This window comes from Rattus rattus, chromosome 8 (assembly GCF_011064425.1).
Source record: "Rattus rattus isolate New Zealand chromosome 8, Rrattus_CSIRO_v1, whole genome shotgun sequence".
NCBI classification, from domain to species: Eukaryota; Metazoa; Chordata; class Mammalia; order Rodentia; family Muridae; genus Rattus; species Rattus rattus.
This window is the reverse complement of record NC_046161.1, coordinates 35385504-35401143: the sequence shown is the minus strand read 5'-3', so window position 1 is coordinate 35401143 and position 15640 is coordinate 35385504.

Genomic DNA, 15640 nt, shown 5'->3' with positions numbered 1-15640 from the left:
ACCCCCCCGAGCCGAGCGCCTCTCCCCATCTCCGGACGAGGACAGCGTGGCCTCTATTCCCTCTCTGCCCCACCAGACTTCTCACTTTATGGAATAAATGTTCAAAAGGATAATTTCTTTCCCCTTGTGGGTGAGCTAGGCATTGGCAATCCTGGTTTCCGGCAGCCCTGTGTCCTTGATTGAGTGATCTCGACCTTTTATTTTCAGCAACATGAGGTAATGTCTCTCCTGACTTGACTTTTACCAAAAATTAAACGCCCGACTGCGCAGAGTCCTTGAAAACGTGACTGAGCCAATGGCCGGAGCCGATGCTCGGACTAGGAAACCGCAGTGCATGGAGGCAGGGCGTTCCGGGCCTTGTCACACCAAGCCTGTCTCTAGCACTTTCCACGTGTCCTTTCAAATGGGCAGGGAGAACAGATATTTATTAGTTAGATAGGTTGGTTTTTTTTTTTGTTTTTTTTTTTTTTAAATATACTGCAACAACTTTTAGTTATAGCGTTTGAATTGGAAGGTCTCCAGACCATGTGAGGAAGGCTATCAAAAGACCGGGGACTCTTTGTCCTTATCAAAAGCTAGTAATCACTAAGACAAAGCCATAATTTTTTTTTCCTGGTATTTGTATTTTGGGAGGAATGTTGGCTTAGAGTTCATGGAAGGGAAGTACTTGACTCTGTTACAGTTCAAGAAGTTCGTTTTAATACAGTGCTTTTCATGCAAACAAAGTGTACATTACATGTAAAGTGCTTTTTACATCATTTGATTATTAAAACAAGTTTCTAAGGGATGTATAACCCCCCACATTGGAAACCTGAGGAAAAGTGAGACAGACACAGAGACATTACTGGTAGGGAAAGGCACAACTGGTTTTTCTTGGAATCACCCTCTCCACCTTTTTTTAAGCTAACGTTTAACTGGGTGTGGCTGTCCAGGCTTTTACTTAACACTCAAGAAAAGGATCAAAAGTTCTGCTAGACAGAGGTTGGGATATATGAGACTGCCAATCAGTAAAAAAAAAAATTTGAAAAATTTAGAGCCTGAGTCTGTTTCTCAAGCATACTTTCTGGGATGTGGGTGGTACAGGCCTGTGACCCTTGCTACTCCAGAGCCTGAAACAGGAAGAAAGCTCAAAAGGCCTTGCCTGCCTGCCCTGCCCTAATCAAAGGCTTGACTGAGTCAGTGAAACTCTGGCTCAAAAATCAGTCAAATCCAGGCAGGATAGGAAGACAGGAAATGCTGAGGCTTGGAGAAGGGGAAAACAGCCCCTCACCTGGCAACCAATGGAGGCCTCTTGCCAGTGGAAAAACAAGAATTCCAGCAACATTAACAATTCCTTAATGCCCTTCTACCTTCCCAGCCACGAACCTGCAATTTTCCAGGAATCTCACCAGAAACCCCACTCACAGGGAAAAGACTTTACTCTCTGGTGCAGTCTTAGTGGCTCCAGGCTTCACATTATCAGATGGGAATTCCAGCTGAGGTCTTTCAGGAGCCAACCTATAATCTCACTTATCAAGAGACAGAAAGGGGGGAGGGGAGATTTCAGGACCTGCAGGACAGGGTTATAGATTAGTGCCGCCTTGGCCTTGATCACAAAAGCCTCCCCCTGCAGAGAATGGTGGTTAATGCTGAGTGCAATTGACTGTTGAGGTCCCAACCTTAAAGGGATGTCCTATCACCTCCCAGACTCAGGAAACATGAGGGAAGAGGGAGTTGAAAGAACAAAGAGCTAGATGATAGGCAGAGGATTGTGAAACCCTGGGCACGACATGGCAGGGGCACTCAGGAAGTCAGTGGCTGCATGGGATCTGCACAGGACTGACCCTCTAAATAGTCACAGACTGGGGGGAGGGGCCCCAGTGGCTCTGCCTCACCCAGGGAGCAAAGGGTTGGATGGTTTCCGGTGAAATGGAAGTCTGTCCCCAGTGGGTAACTACTGGTGTGAGTAAGCCCGCTCCAGTTGGGAAGTCTACACTTGGGCCCACAAAAGGCAGTCCTGTGGACCACAAAGTAGAAACAGAAGTCGTGTGAAAGTGGAATGAGGATCTCTTTAAGAGGATTGAATTGCTGTATCTGTATGTGAGGGTGTCAGATTCCCTGAGACTAGTTATAGGTGGAGGTAAGGTATAACAAATTTCTAGGACTTCTGGCCAGATTAATGATTCCTAAATTCCAGGCTCAGAGGCAATAAGGTGGAACTGTGGTCTAGTGTGATTCCCGAAACCTTGCAGGCACATACCCTTATTATACATACCACACATACATACATGCACAGAAATAGTTTTTTTAAAGATTTATTTATTTATTATATATAAGAAGAGGGCATCAGATCTCATTACAGATGGTTATGAGCCACCACTCAGGACCTCTGGAAGAGCAGTCAGTGCTCTTAACCACTGAGCCATCTCTCCAGCCCCCACAGAAATAGTTTTTAGACAGAAGAGTTAACCTCTGCCCTGGTCTCTCAGAATGTGCCGTAGGATTTGAGCTGTTTTTACTATCTTCAAAAGCACCAAAGACCAACAAGATAGCTCAATGGGTAAAGCGCTTGTCATGCAAGCCTGAGGACATGAGTTTGATTCTTGGAAGCTTTGGAAAGGAAGGAAAGGAGGAAAGAAAGAGAAGAAAGAGAGAAAGAGCTAGCAAACTGATCTTTCTGGGTTGTACCCTGACCTCCACACATGCACCGTGGGGTGAGTGCTCCTATTATAAAAAATAAAATTATTGACCAAATAAAAGCAGAAAATATAATGAATGTTGTTCCTTCATCTGAAATAAACCAAGCATAGTGATGTAGACTTATAACCCCAGCACTCAGGAGGTGGAGACAGAAAAAATGCTAGTTCTAGGCCAACTTGTGCTACCCATTGAAACTGTTTAAAAATTAAATTAAATTAAATTGAAAAACGGTGCTTGTACATACCTGGAAATGCCAGCAAAGGCCTATAGATCATTTCAAGTCTAAAGCCAACCAAGTCCACACAGTGAGACCAACCCTCTGTCCTAGTTTGCTTTCTATTGCTGTAACAAACACTGTGACCAAAGCAGCCTGAGAAAGACAGGGTTAAATTTTCCTTTTTCTTTTAAGATCTATTTATTCATTATATATAAGTACACTGTAGCTGTCTTCCAACACACCAGAAAAGGACATCAGATCCCATTACAGATGGTTGTGAGCCACCATGTGGTTGCTGGGAATTGAACTCAGGACCTCTGGAAGAGCAATCGGTGCTCTTAACTGTTGAGCCATCTCTCCAGGCCTTAATTTTTCATATAGCTTATAGTCCATCAAAAGGGAAACCAAGGCAGGAACCTGGAGGTAGGACTGAAGCACACACTAGGGGGGCGCTGCTCACTGGCTTGCTCTCCGTGCCTTGCTCAGTTTGTTTTTAGAGGATTCAGGACCACCTGCCCCAGGGTGGTACTACCTACCCACAGTAGGCTGGGGCTTTCCATATCAATTATTAATCAATAAAATGTCTCACAAACTTGGCTACACACTGTTCTGATGGAAGTAATTTCTCAGTTAACATTCCTGATTCTCAGATGACTCTAGCTTGTGTTAAATTGACAACAAAAACGACCCCCCCCCAAAATAAAACTAATCAACATATCTTCTCTAAAAAAAATAAAAAATCAAGGTTTGGGTACTTGAGACTTGTAATGGAGAAGTTTGAAGCATGAGGTTCTGACTTGAGATTGAATAATGTTTTACACTGTTGTGTGCCTGTCATGTGGCATACCACATTGCTAAACTCTATTTTAAGTGTATGGTACACACAACTGGTTTAATTTTCATTACAGGGTCAGGTATAGGAGCACATGTCTGCACTCAAAAAGCAGGGGCAAGAAAGAGGATTTGAGTTGAGCTACAACTCCAACAACAACATAGTTACCTCAAATCTTAAGAAGTAGGAATTGGGTGTTGGAGAGATGGCTCAACGGTTAAGAGCACCGACTGCTCTTCCAGAGGTCCTGAGTTCAATTCCCAGCAACCACATGGTGGCTCACAACCACCTGTAATCTGACCTGATGCCCTCTTCTGGTGTGTCTGAGGACAGTGACAGTGTACCCACATACATAAATAAATCTTGAAAAAACATTGATTAAAAAAAAAGAAGTAGGGGTTAGGGATTTAGCTCAGTGGTAGAGCGCTTGCCTAGAAAGTGCAAGGCCTTGGGTTTGGTCCTCAGCTCCGGAAAAAAAGAAAGAAAGAAAAAAAAAAGAAGTAGTAGGAATTGGCATGGTCTTCATTTTGTAGATGATGTTTAAACTGGTAAACCACAGGGTCATCGTCAAATCAGGGTTTCTGTTTGTTTGTTTTTGTTTTTCTTTAAAATATGTTTACTGGAATGGCTTCCCTCTTATCAGTTTTTAGCTCTGCTTCCTCCAGAGGGAACTTCCTTCTGTAAGCCTTGTCTTTCCTCCTGAAGCCTGCTGAGGCCAGCGGAGCAGCCAACACGTAAGGCTGTCCGTAAGGCTGTCCGTGTCTGTGCCTGGCTGAAGACCGTGGACTTTCTGTGGCATCCCTGACAGCTCACTTCCTTGAAGCAGGCATGGGCTCTGTACCAGGCACTTCCTCTTGTGTTTTCCTCTTCTCTCCTAGGAAGGAGTGAAGGAAGTCCTTTGTGAGAAGCATGCTTTCCTGGAATCAGGAGTTTAAACTTAGGTTGGCTGGAGAATCTGTCTTTTAAAACATTTTGTTTTATACTACCTAAAATCCCAACATTCGTGGAAAAGGGAAATCAAGTACATTCAACTGAAGGTTGGACCAGTGTGGCTTTCATAGTGTCTCAGAATCCTGAAATCCATGAGCTGTCAGCCAGCCCTGGAGTGCCTTATCAGAACGGGGCACATAATCTCGCTTTGTGAGGAGCGGCAGGGAGTGGAAAGAGCTTGAACTTTGCAGTTATATCTGAATTTAAATTCCAGGCATTCTCTTATGTGGTAACAGAGATAATTTCAGCCGCCCTCTCTTTCTCTTCAGCGTCTTACCATGTTGGCTTGGTACTCAGTATATAGAGCTCATGATGGTCTTAAACTCATAGCAACTCTCCTGCCTCAGTCTCCCGAGTTCTGTGATTACAAGTGTGTATAATATTAAAAAATCTCGGGGCTGGGGATTTAGCTCAGTGGTAGAGCGCTTGCCTAGCAAGCTCAAGGCCCTGGGTTCAGTCCCCAGCTCCGAAAAAAAGAAAAAAAAAAAAAATATTCAAAAATCTCTGCTTCTCTTCTTATAGATTTTTTTTTTAGCCTTCAGAGCCATAGAGGTTAAATGAAATGTGCTGCAGGATTTTTTTTTTTTTTTTTTTTTTTTTTTTACTTTGTCTATCGTTTGGTTTCCTTTTTCCCTTGGGGTTCTTAAATCTGGAAGTGTCAGAACATTTAGGACATTTAGTTTATGGAACACTAAGTTCATGGAAACTCTGAATTTGTCATGCCCTTACTATTTAATGCTTGACTAAAAAAGAAAAAAATAAAGAAAGGCCAGGGTGCCCTAAATTTATACTGTGTGTGTGTAGAAGACAAATGGGATTCATGGACGTATGTATTCTCTGATAGCAGTTACTTATATGAATGTATCCTTTAAAATTCTGACACGAGTTCTTACCTAACTGCCTAAGATGGCCTGAGCTCTCTGCAACCTGGGGAGACCTTCACCTTTCAGTTCTCTCTCATCCTCTGAGCCCCTCGGATCACAAGCCTGAACCACCAGGTCCTGCACAAGCAGGTTTTGCAGGTATTAATCTGCAAAACTGTTCTGCTGTGTCATCATAGATAATTGTTTCATTAGAGTAGTGTGGTGCTACCACCAATTAAAGAAAGTTCCAAAGGAATTATTCAGATCATTATAATTTATTAGCTAGCATGCAAATATTAAGTAAATCAGCCTAAGGTAGACAGCTTTTTTGTCTTAGGGTTTACTGCTGTGAACAGACACCATGACCAAGGCAAGTCTTATAAAGGAGAACATTTAATTGGTTCAGAGGTTCAGTCCATTATCATCAAGGTGGGAACATGGCAGCATCCAGGCAGGCATGGTGCATGCAGAACTGAGAGCTCTACATCTTCATCTGAAGGCTGCTAGTGGAAGACTGACTTCCAGTCAGCTAGGGTGAAGGCCATAAGCTCTTGCCCACAATGACAGACACACCTATTCCCAAGGCCACATCTACCAACAGGGCCACTCCCTGGGCTAAGCATATGCAAACTGTAAGACTTTTGTTTTTTGGATTTGTTTTCCTTTCTAAGAGGTTTAACTTTAGAATGTATGTATTTCTATGCGTATGAGTGTATTCATGTGTCTATGTGTATCTTGTGCATACCTGGTGCAGCAGAGGTCAGAAGAGCCCGGACCCCCTGGAGCTAGAATTACTGATACTTGTTAGCCACAGCTTGTGTACTGGGAACCTGTGTCCTCTGAAAGAGCAACGAATGCTGAACTGAGCCACCACCCCAGTCTGCTATGTATTTACCTTTGAGACTTGAGATGGTCTTACTATGTAGGCAAGACTGGCCTCATATTTGTGATCCCTCTGCCTCAGCATTGAGAGTGTTGGAATCCCGTGCTTCTCTATCTAGCTTAATTAAGCTAAGAATTTAGTTAAATGGTTTGTTTTTCTTTTTTTTTTTCCGGAGCTGGGGACGTTAAATGGTTTGTGTTAGAATTGTGTGACACCGAAGGCTGGGAATCACAGACCGTAGGAAAAATGAGCTGCTTCATAATAACTGAGCTTGGCAGGTGGAAACAGGACACCAGAGAAAGCTGGTATGGACCTTGGGCTTCATGCACACATGCACACACACCCCCTCCAAAAAAAGTTGATCATTTTCAAGATAGGCAATGGATAATGTCAGCATTTGCCTGGCATTTGTGAGGCCTTCGCTTCAATTTCTAGCACTAAATTAAAGCAAAACAAAACAAAATCAAAAAAGGAACCAAAGAGATGGCTCAGCAGGTAAAGGCACTTGCTACAAAGCCTGAGTTCTGTCACTAGAAGCCACATGATAGGAGGTAACACCCAACGCCAGCATCTTGTTCCCTGACTTGTATAGGAATGTCCTGGTGCGTATACTCCACAGATATCACAAAATAAATAAATAAATAAATGTTGAAAAAAGTCATAAAAAGATTTACATAGTGTGGGAGTTTCTTTTTTTTTCTTTTTTAAGATTTATTTATTCGTAAGTACACTGTAGCTGTCTTCAGACACACCAGAAGAAGCATCAGATCTCATTTACAGATGGTTATGAGCCACCATGTGGTTGCTGGGATTTGAACTCAGGACCTCTGGAAGAACAGCCAGTCCTCTTAACCACTGAGCCATCTCTCCAGCCCAGCGTGGGAGTTTCTTAGTGTGCATTTTTATTTATTATTTATTTATTTAATGTATATGAATACACTGTAGCTGTCCTCAGACACACCCAAAGAGGGGATCAGATCCCATTACAGATGGTTGTGAGCCACCATGAAATTTCTGGGAATTGAACTCAGGACCTCTGGAAGAGCAGTCAGTGCTCTTAACCACTGAGCCATGTCTCCAATCCAACATTTTATTTTTTTAAAGCAAGGTCTCCCTATCTAGATGGTCTGGAGCTATATGTAGTTCAAGATGGTCTAAGCCTCATAGATACCCACTCTCCTCTGCCTCCCTAGTACTGGAATTAAAGATAGTGCCTTGTTAAAAGTATGTGCTTCTAGGGCTGGGGGTGGTGGCACATGCCCTTAATACACTGGCAGTCACTCGGGAGGAAAGACACAGGTGTATCTTTGTAAGGCCAGCTTGGTCTACAAAGTAAGTTTGTGGCTATCTAAGGCTACATTGAAACCTTGTTTTAAAATACACCCCCCCCAAGTCCCCAAAACAAACAAACAAACAAATGCCAACAAAGGAAAACAAAATATTAAGTTTTAAAGATTATTCAGCTGGAGATAGTGACTCCTGTGGACAATCCCAAAACTTGGGAGGGAGAGGCCAAAATATGGCCTTAGCCTGAGGTCAACCTAGGATCCAGCGAGATCCTGCCTCAGGAGGAAAAAGGGGTTGGAGGGTGGGGGAGGGGAGAGAAGAAAGAAGGCAGATGACAGATAGACAGTAAGTTATTCAGGATCAAAGAATGGAGAACATACATGGAAATTCCATCAAAAAGAGTCCCTCTTGGAACCAATGACTAAAAACTGCAGCATGTGGCCTGATTGCCCAAACTTGAATGTGATTCCTGCATTTCTTCAGGAAAATTGAAACCAGAATGATTCAAACTGATATTAGTAGTTTGCCCTTCTAACTGAAGCAAAGTATAAATTCCTTAAACATGTAAGTCATCCTAACACCATTTACTTTCATTATATTAGACAAAGGAAAATAAGGAAAACAAATATTTAGCCGCTGTGAACGTTAAAAGCAGCCTGCTCTGTAACTGGTAAAGTTCTGTTGTGGCTCTTTTGTTTGTTTATGAATTGAGGACACAGTAAACACTTGACATGTGTCTCCTTACGTGACTTGAATGGCAACTATTTCAGGCAGATCCTTGTTGGTTGGGATTTTTTGCTTTGAAACAGGGTCTCACTGTGCAGCTGTGTTTGACCTGGAAAACTCTATGTAGACCAAGCTGATCTCAGCTCACGGAGATCTGCTGCCTACCAAGTACTTGGATTAAAGTCGTAGGAACCACCATGTTCGGTTTATTTTAGGAAGATCTTATCCCGCCTTAAGATACAGACAGAAAGGCTCCTCAAAGACTAATCTGTTCTACCTCAGCCTAATGTCAAAGTCAGATCTACTTTATTCCACAGCTTACTCTTCCAACTCATAGCCGGGTGTTTGCCGTTTATGGATTAATTTTCAAAATATCTAATTTGTTAACAGGAAAGTGCATGGCTTGTATGTAGACATCAGGACAGCTCTATGGAGTAGCATCTATGGACACACACACACACACACACACACACACACACACACACACATATTTTTAAAAAAGTGTGTCTGACTATCTAACCTTGGCTAGCTTGGAACTTACTATGTAGACCAGGCTAGCTTCTCTGTCTTTACAGGGATCCGAAGATTGAACTCTGGGCTGGCACATACCTTTATTCCCAGACCTTGGGAGAGAGAGGCAGACAAATCTGGAATTCAAGGCCAGGCTGATCTACAGAGTGAGTTCCAAGACAGCCAGGATTACACAGAGAAACCCTGTCTCAAAACAAAACAAAACAAAACAAAAACAAAAACAAAAACCAGTAAGAAACACCTTTGGGCTGAAGAGATGGCACAGTGCACTGGCTAGTCTTCCAGGAGACCTGGGTTCAATTCCCAGTGCCCGCATGGCAGCCCATAGCTGTTCGATGACTCCTGTTCCAGGGGATCTGACACTGTCACATAGACACACATGCAGGCAAAACACCAGTGTACAGGTGCTGCCCATTCCTGGTTGTTAACTTGACTACATCTGGAATGAACTACAATTCAGGAATGGAGGGCACACCTGTGATCCAGATTCTGAAGCCGGAAGACACAGGTTTCCGACCCAGATCTTGACTTGGGATGATACATGCTTTTGATCCAGATCATGAGGCGTAGCGGCCTTGAAAAGCTTAGGTGGAGGCAAGATTGTATATACCTTTAATCTCAGGAGACTGAGGCAAGCAGGTCTCTGAGTTCAAAGCCAGCCTGGGACAGAGCAAGCTCCAAATCCAGACATGGTGATACACACTTTTAATCTGGACCATACCTTCTGCTGGAGGCCTACAGAAGGATGATGGAAAAAGGAAGGCTCTAGAAAACCCTAACTAACACAGTACATAAAATAAAAACAAATTTAAAAAGAAAAAAGATTGAACTCAGGTTAAGCTTGCAGGGCAAGCATCTTCTCCCAGTGAGCCATCTTGCCTACTCAAGATTATCCACAATAACTCATTTTTTAAGAAATTTTTGAGACAGAGTCTTATGTAACCCAGGCTGACCTTACTATATAACCAAGGGATGAATTTGAATTAAAGGTGAGTACCACCACATCTGGCTTCAAATTCCATGTAAAACATTGTGTTTGATCCTATAGTCCAGAAAAGAGATGCTTCTCTAATAATTGTGTTGTTGTCATTACTATTATTGGGTTTTGGGGGGTCTCACCGTGAAACCCTGGCTAGTCTGGGACTTCCTATGTAGATCAGGCTGGACTTGAACTCAGAGAGACCTGCTTTCCACGGTCTCTGAAGTATCATTATTTTTTTTTCATCAATTAAAATCATTGTGAATGTTGCTTAGTGATAAAACTAATTACATAAAAAAATAAGTTTCTTACATCTCTATCTGGCAATGGTGACAAAACTGAGATATAAATCAAGAGAGACCTGGCTCTGAAGCATAGTAGTAGAACACTTGCATAATTCTCTTTAGGCCATGGGTTTGCAATCCTAGATATCGGATGTTGGGCAGGCAGGGGATGAGGGGGTAAAACCCCTTAAATAATTACACACAAATTTCTTGGATGGGGATTTTGTTTCCTTATGTTTTTGAGACAGGGTCTCATTGTGTAGCCCCTGCTGGTTCAACTCGCTTTGTTTTTCTTTTTTAGATTTGTTTGTTGGTTTTGGAGGTAGGGCAATGCTATGTAGCTTTGGCTGGCCTGGGGCTTACTATATAGACCAGGCTGGCCCTGAACTCAGAGATCTGCCTGCCTCAGCCTCCCGAATAAAAAGATGAAAGATGTGTACCACCACACCCAGGTCTATTTTTATTTCATTTGCAAGGGAGTTCTACCTACATATATGTTTGTGCACCGCATTAACATAGTGTCTGGTCATTCTCATTAGGATAGTGGTGAGTATCCCGCCTGTCATGCGGGAAACCAGGGTTTGATTCCCCGAGGGACAGGGAGACATGATTGTAGTGCCATATTGGATTTGGGCCTGGCCGCTTTGTAACTGCATGGCCACAGTTAAGAAGTCATGGGATTGTTGGACAGAGGCCTCTCCCATGTATTTACGGCATAGGAAGAAAAGACCAAGTAGTAAACACCCGTGTCTCTACTGCATGATCTCTGCTGAGCCCGGCTGATGCATGTGGAACTGACACACCTGGACCACACCTGGGTGGTGGTCAATTTACTTCTGCCTTTTGCTTCCTCAGCCTTTATCCTTGAGATTTAGGCTGGTCTTGGATTTCTTCCTAATTAATTCAGGTCTCGTAGTTGGTCTTTTGTTACCGAAGTCACAAGCCAGGTAGTCACAAGCCAGGGTCTCTCTCTCTCTCTCTCCCTCCCCCCCCCTCTCTCTTTTCCTCTCTTCCTCTCCTGGCTTGACACGATAACCTGTGTGTGTGTGTGTTTCTTTCATCCCGTAGGCTTTCGCCCGATTCTCGGTACCGTGTCGGTGCTGGCGCCAACACATGATGTCCTTGGGGACTGGAGAGATGGCTCAGCGGTTAAGAACACTGACTGCTCTTCCAGAGGTCCTGAGTTCACTTCCCAGCAACCACATGGTGGCTCACAATCACCTGTAATAGGATTCGATGCCCTCTTCTGGTGTGTTTGAAGACAGCCACAGTGTACTCACATACATGAAGTAAATAAATCTTTAAAAAATAGTATCTGAGGAGGCCAGAAGAAGGGGTCAGATCTCCTGAATCTGGAGTTACAGATGGTTGTAAGCCACCCGTGGGTGCCAGAAATCAAAACTGGATCCCCTGGAAGAGCAGCCTGTGGTCGTTATACTGAACCAGAGTTACGTTGTAATCCAGGGTAACCTCAAACTCTCATTGGTTGTCTTACCACCAGCCTTCCACGTGGTGAGACTCTAGGCACGAGCAGATGTAAACACAATGGCTTCTAAGTATGGGGTCACTCGAATGTGTGAGCTCTATAAACACTCTTGATAAAATTGATATGCCTCAAGTGTGATCGTCGACTTAAACCCAATGTGTTCAAAATGCTCTACGTTTAACTTTCTCTACATTTAACCTTCTCTGAAAATCATAGGCATTACTTCATCTATGCCCATGGTTACTTCAGTGTAAAAAAAAAACAAAAAAACGGGCAATTAAAAAAAAATGGGATAATTTTTTCCTCACTTGTAACCCAAAGGAATGATCTTCAGTGTGTAGAGTGAAGAGCTTAGGGGCAAAAAAGCGAGCAGAGAGAAAGTGAAGCCCATGGTTTTGGGTAAGGCTATAAGGGTTCTAGGGATAACAAGAGCAGTCAGTTAGGATCTAGCAGTTCTGATGAAACACAACGGTATATGGCTAGATGGTTCCTCTTCTTCTTCTTCCTCTTCCTCTTTCTTCTCTTCCTCCTCATCTTCTTCTTCATCCTCTTCCTCTTCCTCCCCCTCCTCCTCCTCCTCCTTTCCCTCTTCCTACTCCCCCTCCTCTCCCTCCTCTTCCTCATCCTCATCCTCATTGAAGGTTTGTTTGAGACAGGGTTTCTCTTTGTAGCCCTGGCTGTCCTGGAACTCATTTTAGACCAGGGTGGCCTCAAACTCAGACATCTGACTTCCTCTGCCTCCCCAGTGCTGGGATTAAAGGTGAGTGTCACTACTACCCAGCCTTATTTGTTTTTTTTTTTTTTTAATTGTATGTTTATATGTGTGTGTGTGTGTGTGTGTGTGTGTATTTGAATGAGTATGTGCGCCATATCTATGCAGTAACCATGAAGGCCAGAAGGGGGCACTGTATCTCCCAGAAGTGGAGTTAACAGACAGCTGTGAGATACCATGCCTGCCATGGTGCTGGGAACCAAACCCCAGAGCTCTGCAAAAGCAGCCAGTGCTTTTAACTGCTGAGTCATCTCCCTAACACCTAGTTTTCTTATTTTTAAAATGCAAATGCAAACGTCTTTTTATAGAGTTCATGTGACTATGAAGTTGAGATAAAATGTATAACGCATTTAGATTTGGAGGGGGAAGACAAAGAAAAAAGCTAACTGTAGTAGAATTTGCTTGTAATGTCAACACTCTAGGCGGTAAGGCAGGAGGATCAGGGCCTCAGGGGAATCGTTAGCTATAAGTACTTGGCCAGCCTGGGCTACATGAGACCCTGTCTCCATAGAAAGGGTCTCTTATCTGCCACATGGTATTTCAGTAAGTGATAACTACCATTATTCTCTCTGAAACAGGTTTCAGTATCCCAGACTTGAACTCCTGATTCCTGTGGGGAGCAGTGGTTGCAGGCAAGTGCTACTTGCCTGTTACCTTCTTCTGTTAGACTTCTGTGGACTTGTGTGACTCCCTAACTTCTCTTTTCGGATCCCACAGTGTGCGACTCTGTTGGTACTGCGCAAAATACTTGCTTCAGAATTATTCAAAGTCCTTAAGGGCAGCCAGCTCTGGAAGACTTACACTTAACATCCTGCCTTCAAAGGAGAAAAGCACTTCATAGACTGACGAACCAGCCTGCTTCAAATGCTTGTCTGCTGTCATTAGTTTGCCCATGATGGTTTGGGTCTGTGGTCTTTCTCCTCACATCCTTGGGGTCTACTAAATCTTGTGACTGAGTTAAATAAAACTTGTGACCGAAACCAATCACTAATCATATACAGCTGGAGTTCTGTTCTTCGGGCAACAGGGTTTACATACATTTCCTGTGCAGGTTAAATAGCCCCAGCCTCGCCCATGGAGCCATCTTCCCTTACGTATTTCTTCTTTGCTGTTACAAATGGAGCTGCAATCAGTAACTGCTCTTGTGACACTTACCGTCCCGTTTACAGGGCAACATGGCAGACCGACACATGAAACAGCATAGCACCAGAAATGAAGCACACCACAGCTGCCTTCTAGAACGGCAATTCCGACATGCTTTGTATGCAACATGACAGCAAAAACATCAACGTTAACTACTTGACAAATTTAAGTTTGGCTTATACATTTTATTGAAACGGTTATTCTTTAAACATACACATTCCCCCATCTGCATTTTCTTACAAACATTTATTATTATTAATTTTTTTTTTGCTTTTACCCATCAGTTCTTTTTTTCCCTTTTCTATCTGTTTCACATTAAAGACGCAGCTGGCTTGGTTGGCAAAGTCAATTTTTTTTTCTTTTCTTTTTTTCGGAGCTGGGGACCGAACCCAGGGCCTTGTGCTTGCCAGGCAAGCGCTCTACCACTGAGCTAAATCCCCAACCCCTTGGCAAAGTCAATGGAGTGAGGTTTGGAGCCCGTCATGGCTCTCACTCTGTCTTCGGGCTCGTATTTAAACATGAATGGCTGATTCTGAGGCTCTGTCATTACTAAGACTTCAGGCCCTTATCTCTCAGAATTTCTCAGCTCCTAGTGTAATCTGTTTGGTGCATTTTATTGTAGTTTTCCGTTGAGAAGAATTTCCAAAGTAATTCAGGTATTCAATGGTCTTAGTTTCTAATAACAAATTTAAAGAACTGGAATTTCCTTTTCGGACCACGGGGACTGATCCCTGCTTGCAAAGCACAGACAGGAAACCGGACGCTCCAAGGCAGGGAGCGGTGAGAAAATCGTTTGCTCGTGACAGCACAGCTGCAGCCTTCATCGTAAGCTTGCTTGGCTCAGGGACTCCAGGAATGAGAACGCTCAGAATTACATAGCAGAAGAGACATTTGCTTGGATACCATCCTCCAAGAAGAATAAACGTGTAGTCAGAGGAAGGGGCTTAAAAAAAAATTCTTACAATGAGATAAGAGTTAGTATAAGAAGCATTCAAATATGCCGGTTCTCTCAAATGGACAGGCACCTGTGTTGTTCCCTCAGTGTCTCTTATTTCTACCTCTTTAAAAGGAAGACAGAACTTAGGTGAGGACAGTCACTTTAGCATGCACAAAGCCCACCCAAAGGAACCCAGACAACTTAACGCAAGCATCATTTCCTAGGCACTTTAGAAGGAAATGTGTGTACATCCTCTGAGGATGTGCTTATATCAATTAAACGTAGGAATCGGAAGCCAGAGACACGGGGCGGTAGTGAGTATCAACCTTTTCCCTGTCAGCATCCGAGTCCTTTTTCAGAGACTACTTCATTGCAACAGCCACAGTGGCTTCCTTCCTCTTTGCCCTAGCCTTTGCCCTGGTCAACACAAGGAAATGCTCTGCTCCATCCGCGTGACCAGTGACTTTGCATTGTGCCTTGAAGGGCTCATTCAGGCTTAGCAGCTGTGCCTTAAAGTGCCCTGATCATCGGAACCATCTAAAAGGCAAGTTACTTATCCTGGAGAGGCTGCTTTTTTCCCCTCTTTTACATTTCTCAGACACCTTTCTTCTCCATGTGTGAGTTGTACCGATACTTTTGCTGGTAGTGAATCCTTTCTGCTAATTCTTTCCCAGATGCCAACAACAAAAATGTTAACAGACATTAGCTGAACCCGCTCCCACCACCCACTTGTTTCGCTCACCACCGGCTCCCTAATGGTAGTTCATTCCTTCCAGCCCACAGCAACACTGTTGACGGAGTCTACCGCTGAGAAGGAAGACCTTGAGGATACAGTTCAGCCCCTCGGCGGGGAGTGAGAAGGGGTATGGGGTGCCTTTAGGAAATGACCGCTGGAAATTTAAGGCCTAGAATCATCAAAAGTCCCACATTCGCATCCTTCTAAAATGAAAGAAATGGGAGAATCGCCAAGTTTCGGGCCAGTATCAAATGTCCTTTGACCTACTGAGAGAAAGGTCTACTCTCCCTCTCAT